General features: G+C 46.0%; 1 protein-coding gene across 1 annotated transcript in view; it reads right to left on the bottom strand.

Annotated features, from left to right (window-relative positions):
- The window catches only part of LOC135823142 (uncharacterized), an 88,711-nt gene that overhangs the window by 24,515 nt on the left and 57,840 nt on the right, over nt 1–6,356 (bottom strand). The gene's annotated exons all lie outside the window — the stretch shown is intronic.

Genomic DNA, 6,356 nt, shown 5'->3' with positions numbered 1-6,356 from the left:
GCGGTCAGTGGCTTTGTGTCGAAAGTCGCCCGCTCAGCAGCGCACGCACAGCGGTGTTCAGGGTCGGCAATGATTGAAAATAAGCAGCCAGTTTGTTCGTAGATCTAGTAGCTCTAGAATGTGATAACATGTATCTGTCCAGGTCAGTATTGCATAGCTGTGTCGAATGGACCAAACCCGCAATGACGGTAGATCTACAAAGTAAATACTGTAGTTAGTTCGTTCGGGCAGATCTACACGTTGAATCATGGAACTGGTGGCGTGAGAGAGAAAGCAGGAAAATATTCCATTGACATGTCAGTCAACGGCGGAGTCGTCAACGCAGTGGTCGTACATTGTATATTGCGTATGAGGTGTTTTCGTGTACATGTAGATCCCTTCGCCTCATGACTCATGAGCCACGTAGCGGCCACGGCCTGCAGCCACCAGGCTCCGAAACACATTGACAGCTCCACTCCGCTTTGACGCGCACACTTGCAGTCATCATTTTGACTGGGTCTGTGAATGTCATGCAGAGCTAGCACAGACCCATGCGAGGCCAGGACAAGCAAGGAGGGCATGCATGACCTGGGCTAGAGCTGCGCTCGTAAGATGCAAACGTGCAAACGACATTTATATCTGCGTGTCTGCCAACACGTCTTGCGGTTTTCCTGTTAGAAAAATGCCTCGACCGCGACGCGCGACAGGTAATGATAGTAGTAGTTAATTACAGTGTCAAAGTACAATGTAGATTTACATTATGCTACCTTTCGAAGTATACTACAAACAGAAGCACGATAATTAACATGTCCTGATATCGTGCTTCTGTCCCCAATACTAATACCAGTTATCCATGTGCTCATTCAGGAATAATGCATGCGGAAAGGCGGTTGAAGCATCATTATTGTATTCGATAATTGTTTAATATCAATGGTCAAACGTGTGAGACAACCACATCCCGGAAAGCTTTCACTGGTATAGTAGATCTACTGGTCAACTGACGTGCAATATTCTACCTGATCATGTCACGATATCATGCTTCTGTTTGTAGTATACTAATACCAGTTATCCATGTGCTCATTCAGGAATAATGCATGCGGAAAGGCGGTTGAAGCATCATTATTGTATTCGATAATAAATTATTGTTTAATATCAATGGTCAAACGTGTGAGACAACCACATCCCGGAAAGCTTTCACTGGTATAGTAGATTTACTGGTCTACTGACGTGCAATATTCTACCTGGCCCTGGGATCGCGGCGGAGGTCTACGTGTCGTACATGTCGAAAGTTTGCTGCGCGCCAAGCCTGTACCATGTGTAGACTATTGGGTATTATGGTGATATGATAGCCTCTGCTAGGTAGGCCTTGACAGATTATGCTAATATTTTCGGGAAATTATGCTTTTCGCATTGCTGAAAAAATTGCAGAATTATGCTATTTTTATGCTAAAACTTATCATATCATGCCAAACCGTCCGATTTTTCGGACAGTGTCCGATTTTTGAAGGCTCTTCCGAAAACCGGTCCGAAAAGGGAAACGTCCGAAAAGCAGCCAAAATGTCGGAGATCAGTACTTTCCTATGCAGAAGTCTTGTACTGTCACTTTTCAGCGCAACTGAAGGCACAAATCACCATGATCACTGTACATTTGCTTCTAAAAAGGCTAGCGCTTGGCTGTGGAAGTGCAAAGCAACATGTCTGGATCAGGCTGCATGGCATGTACGCTGACAGTCCGTACAGAGACAGAGTCAGTGTGCGACCACACTCATCATTACAAAATTCATGACAACGCCGGGGTTAGGCGATATTTTGAACTCTCTGTAAAAAATTTGCGAGGACAAAAAATTGGCACCATGTGGCCAGCCTTGGCGGTGAAGGGTGTCCGATTTTGGGCGAAAATTATTTGGCAGCACTAGCTACGACCGTCACTGATTGTAGTGGATGGGACATGTTTTCAAGGGAGTCGTAAACCTACGACTTCCTCGTGCATCTACTTGTACTTGTACTTGTAGAACATGTACAACTGTATAGAATTTGATGCGAACGGGCGGATTATTCCAATTTATGCGATTCGTATGCAATTTGCCTCGAATTATGCGATTATTCAATTTTGGTAGGAATTATGCGAAAAGTTATGCTAGCATAATCTGTCAAGGCCTACTGCTAGGCACAGTGAGATGGCGTTTACGTATACAATAAATGAGGAGGCCGAGGGTTTATGACCAATAAAAACTATTATAAAAACCGAGGTCCCCCGAGGTTTTTATTGGTTATAAACCCAAGGCCGGAGCATTTATTGTATTTAGAATCAACCAGTAAAAACTCCTACTCAATCTTCAACAACAAAATGTATCGCACGCTCAGTCCATTTGGTCTTCACCAACTCGTCAACACATGTACATACACGTCACCCTCTGGTGTCCAAGCCTCCTTGGATTTGGTGTTTAGTAACCGTGCCAATCTCTCGTCTTGCGTCGAAACTGACTGCCCTCTGGGCGCCTCAGACCATGCCATTGTGTACTGCCAGTTCGACATCCCCCTGCCTCAGTCTCCCCGCGAAACAACGTCTCAAGCTCAGGAGCCTAACCCTATGTCTTTCGATCTCCGACACGTCACACCTGCTGTGTGGGAGGCGGTCAATGCAGACTTAGACTCAGTACCTTGGAACTCATTAATATCCTCAGACGTGGACAATGCACTTAGTAATCTGCACAGTGTCTTGCAGACTGTGCTGTCCAAGTATGTTCCCCTTCATAGCTCCTGCAAACCAAATCGAACTCCCTCAACCCCAGGGTCTACGCGCAAATATCATCCATGGGTTTCCACTGAACTACGCAAGGCTATCAAGTTGAAGTGTGACCTATTCAGCCTCTCCAAGAAATTCCCTACGGACTACAACCTATCAGCATATAAGGCACAGCGGAACCAGGTGAGACATCTCTCCCGCTGGTGCCACCGCCAGTACATTCGTTCAATCAAAACAACACTTACCTCAGGCAGCACCACGCTTCACCAGTTTGTCCGCAGTCAGCGATCGCACAAAGTAAAACCTGGCATCCCTGACATTGCAAGCCCTGATGGGCTGCTGGTGTCTGACAGCTTCCAAAAAGCAACCATCCTCAACAAGCAGTTTACCTCTGTCGCAGTGCCTGATGACCCACGTTTAGTAATACCCCCTCTCCAATATGACACTCGTCTTACTCGCCAATTCACCCGGGTTTATATCACTACAGCAGATGTTCGTAAAGCCATCTCAAACCTGAAATCTGGGAAAGCGCCAGGGCTAGACGGTATCACGAACAATATGATAAAGAAGCTAGCTCCTGCGATTTCTTTTCCACTTAGCCGCCTATTTAACCTCTCCTTTACCACAGGCAAGTTCCCTACTGACTGGAAACTGGCTAAAATTGTGCCTATTTACAAGTGCAAAGGCAGCAAATCTCAAGCTAGTAACTATCGCCCAATTTCCCTCCTGTCCTGTATTTCCAAACTTTGCGAACGGCTCTTCTTCAATCAATTATATAATCATATTTCTCCTGCTCTGGATCCCGCGCAATCTGGGTTTCGTCGTGGTGACTCGACCGCTCTACAGCTCACCAAGCTGATCCAAAACATTGCCGACCATCGTCATATGGGGCGGAAAGTTGCCATGTGCTTTTTCGACCTCGAGAAAGCTTTCGACACCGTGTGGCACCGTGCATTACTTGCTAAACTCTCCAAAGTTGTCGGTGTGTGTGACTCAGCGCTGGAGTGGATTACAGACTACCTATCAGACAGAACGCAAGTTGTCTTTGTAGGTGGACTTCTCTCAGATGCTTCACCTGTTCTGTCCGGAGTGCCCCAGGGATCAATCCTAGGGCCCCTCCTTTTCCTAGTGTATATAAATGATCTTCCCAGTCATGTTGAAGGTGTGTCCTTATTTGCTGACGATACTGCACTGCTCCGGTTCAATGAGTGTCTAGACAGGCTGCGAGACAGTCTCCAGCGCGGTATCAACGAAGTCCATCAGTGGATGACTACCTGGAGACTAAGACCTAATATCGCCAGGACTGAGATATTATTCCTGCCGAACTCAGAGCCAACCTATGCATTCACTCTTCCCGGATCCCTCACAGACCTCACAGTGGTAAAACAACACAAACATCTTGGTTTGGTCATTGACTCAGATTTATCGTTTAGTAGACATGTCGATTATATCTGTAGCAAAGTCAGTAAAGCTGTTGGCTACCTCGTGTCTCACTGCTCCCACCTACCGCTTGAATGCATTCGCCTTTTTTTATCATTGCTATATTCTCCCCATTTTTCTCTATTGCTCAACCGCCTGGTCATCCCTACTAAGTAAATCGTTAATGAGTACCCTGGAAGTGCACAATAAGAGGATACTCAAAGTCCTTTTCCGCAAACCATCATATTTTCCTTCTGCCGAGCTGTATGATATGTTTAACACCTTCCCTATCTCTAGTCAAGGGGATCGAAAACTGTGTTTTGTTGTTCATTCTATTCGTCTTGACAAAGCCCCGCCACACTTGCGTAAATATAACTGGTTTCTTCCCACTCGTCCTACGCGCAATCCCTGCACTTTACCTAAAGCCCGAACCTCAGCTTATACCAGATCTCCGTTTTTCGCTGCCTATTCTCTCTGGCTGGCCCTGCCTCTATCAGTAAAATCGTCTTGTACGCTAAAGGATTTCAAGGCCAACATGAAGCTCGTGTTCTAGTGCTAATTCTTCATCCAGATTTGTTTCTCTTTGCCTCCAGTAATTTGTAATGGTATGGTATGGTATTGATTTATTTGAATTCGGTATCTCAACAGTACATTGTACAACTTGGGAAGATCCGAATGACATAGATACATAAACATAAAAGTGGAGTAGGTGCTACAGCGGATCATTTTATCGCAGATTGTGGGACTAAACTAATACCAGTATGCAAGTACACAAGAAATAAAAGCTGAATAAATACGACTGCATGACATTGGAGAAAAGCACCAATTAGAGCAGAACAAAGCGACACATCACTCATCGAAAACATTTTCAAAATGGAGCTGTTTTAACCGGGTACAGTGTGGCCCGTCATTAAGAAGGCAGGCAAGATGGGCGTTAAATGCAGAAGACGTATTGCAAGACTTCATTTCGAAGGGCAGAGCATTCCAAAGTAAAGCAATCCTACTAGACAATGAGCGATACCCGCATGCAGTCTTATATCGGCATAACGAAAGATTATTTGCAGAAGAGCCGCGAGTGGTGTAAGCAGGTGTACTGTGCCTACAAAATAGAGAATCTAAACTGGCAACCGGGTGAGCTACTTTACACTGAAAGATAAATTTAATGAACAACTGTAAGAAACGGTGGTCCAGAGGACATAGCTTAAGAGAGTGGTAAAGGGGGTCCACGTCAGCACAGTAATGGGCACCACAGGCAGCTCGGATCGCACGACGGATATTTATTAATTTTTGCTTTGTTTATGTTTACTGCCATGGCTGGCTACCGCCCCCCTCCCTCCATATTGGCCTAAATTCTCTGGCCACGGGAAGGTGAAATAAATAAATAAACGAGAGAGCTTGGAAGCTCAGGGCCCTACGCTATGCTTTTTTTGCCTTGATGACCTAGACAAAAAAAGCATAGGGATGTTATAAATTCTTTAAAAAAATCCTTTTCTTTAAAGACATAACCTGGGATTCGAACCCGCACTATCGCGCGCCCTGCATGCATCCCCCGATACACTTCGCAAACATTTGTTTGTTTGTGTCGTATCTACCGGCAAAAAAAGCATAGGATGTTATAAATTTTTCAATTCTCCTATTTTTTTCAGGCATATCCTGGGATTCGAACCCGCACTATCGCCCTACATGCATTCCCCCATACACTTCGCATTCATACCCATTCTTCCAAGTTGTTTCACATTGTGATCTTGCATTTGAAAGCCCTATTTGAATATGCATTGTGGCCAGCCGTCTTTGATGGCACGGTACGGTAGGGGATAGAAACGGGACAGGTACGATCGAGGGTAATACGACACCGTCTCCCATATGAGTTGAGTTTTTTGCAGCTCCGGGTTTTTGAGCAGATCTTCGATTGGTTTCAGTGCGGTGCGCGTCATATCGCCAAGCGCGCCATGCAGGGTGGCCACCAATGTTGTCGGTGCAACGGCAAAGGCTCCTGTGTTGGCTGTGCCTGTGTGAAGAGTGGACGGAACTGCCAAAACTGCGGCCCTGCTCAAAATGGAAGGTGCAAGAACCAACCACCCGCGGCGAGCCAGCCATCTTGACAGTGTACGGGTACGGGCGATACGGTAACGGCGGCTGGGCCTGGGGCCAGCGACAGTGTTGTGGGTACGGGAGCTTGTGTCAGCTCTTAGTCTCAGCAGCTAGCATGGGA

Source organism: Sycon ciliatum, chromosome 8 (assembly GCF_964019385.1).
Source record: "Sycon ciliatum chromosome 8, ocSycCili1.1, whole genome shotgun sequence".
Taxonomy (NCBI): domain Eukaryota; kingdom Metazoa; phylum Porifera; class Calcarea; order Leucosolenida; family Sycettidae; genus Sycon; species Sycon ciliatum.
The sequence above is the reverse complement of the archived record's forward strand: the minus strand, read 5'-3'. Positions and strand labels throughout refer to the sequence as shown.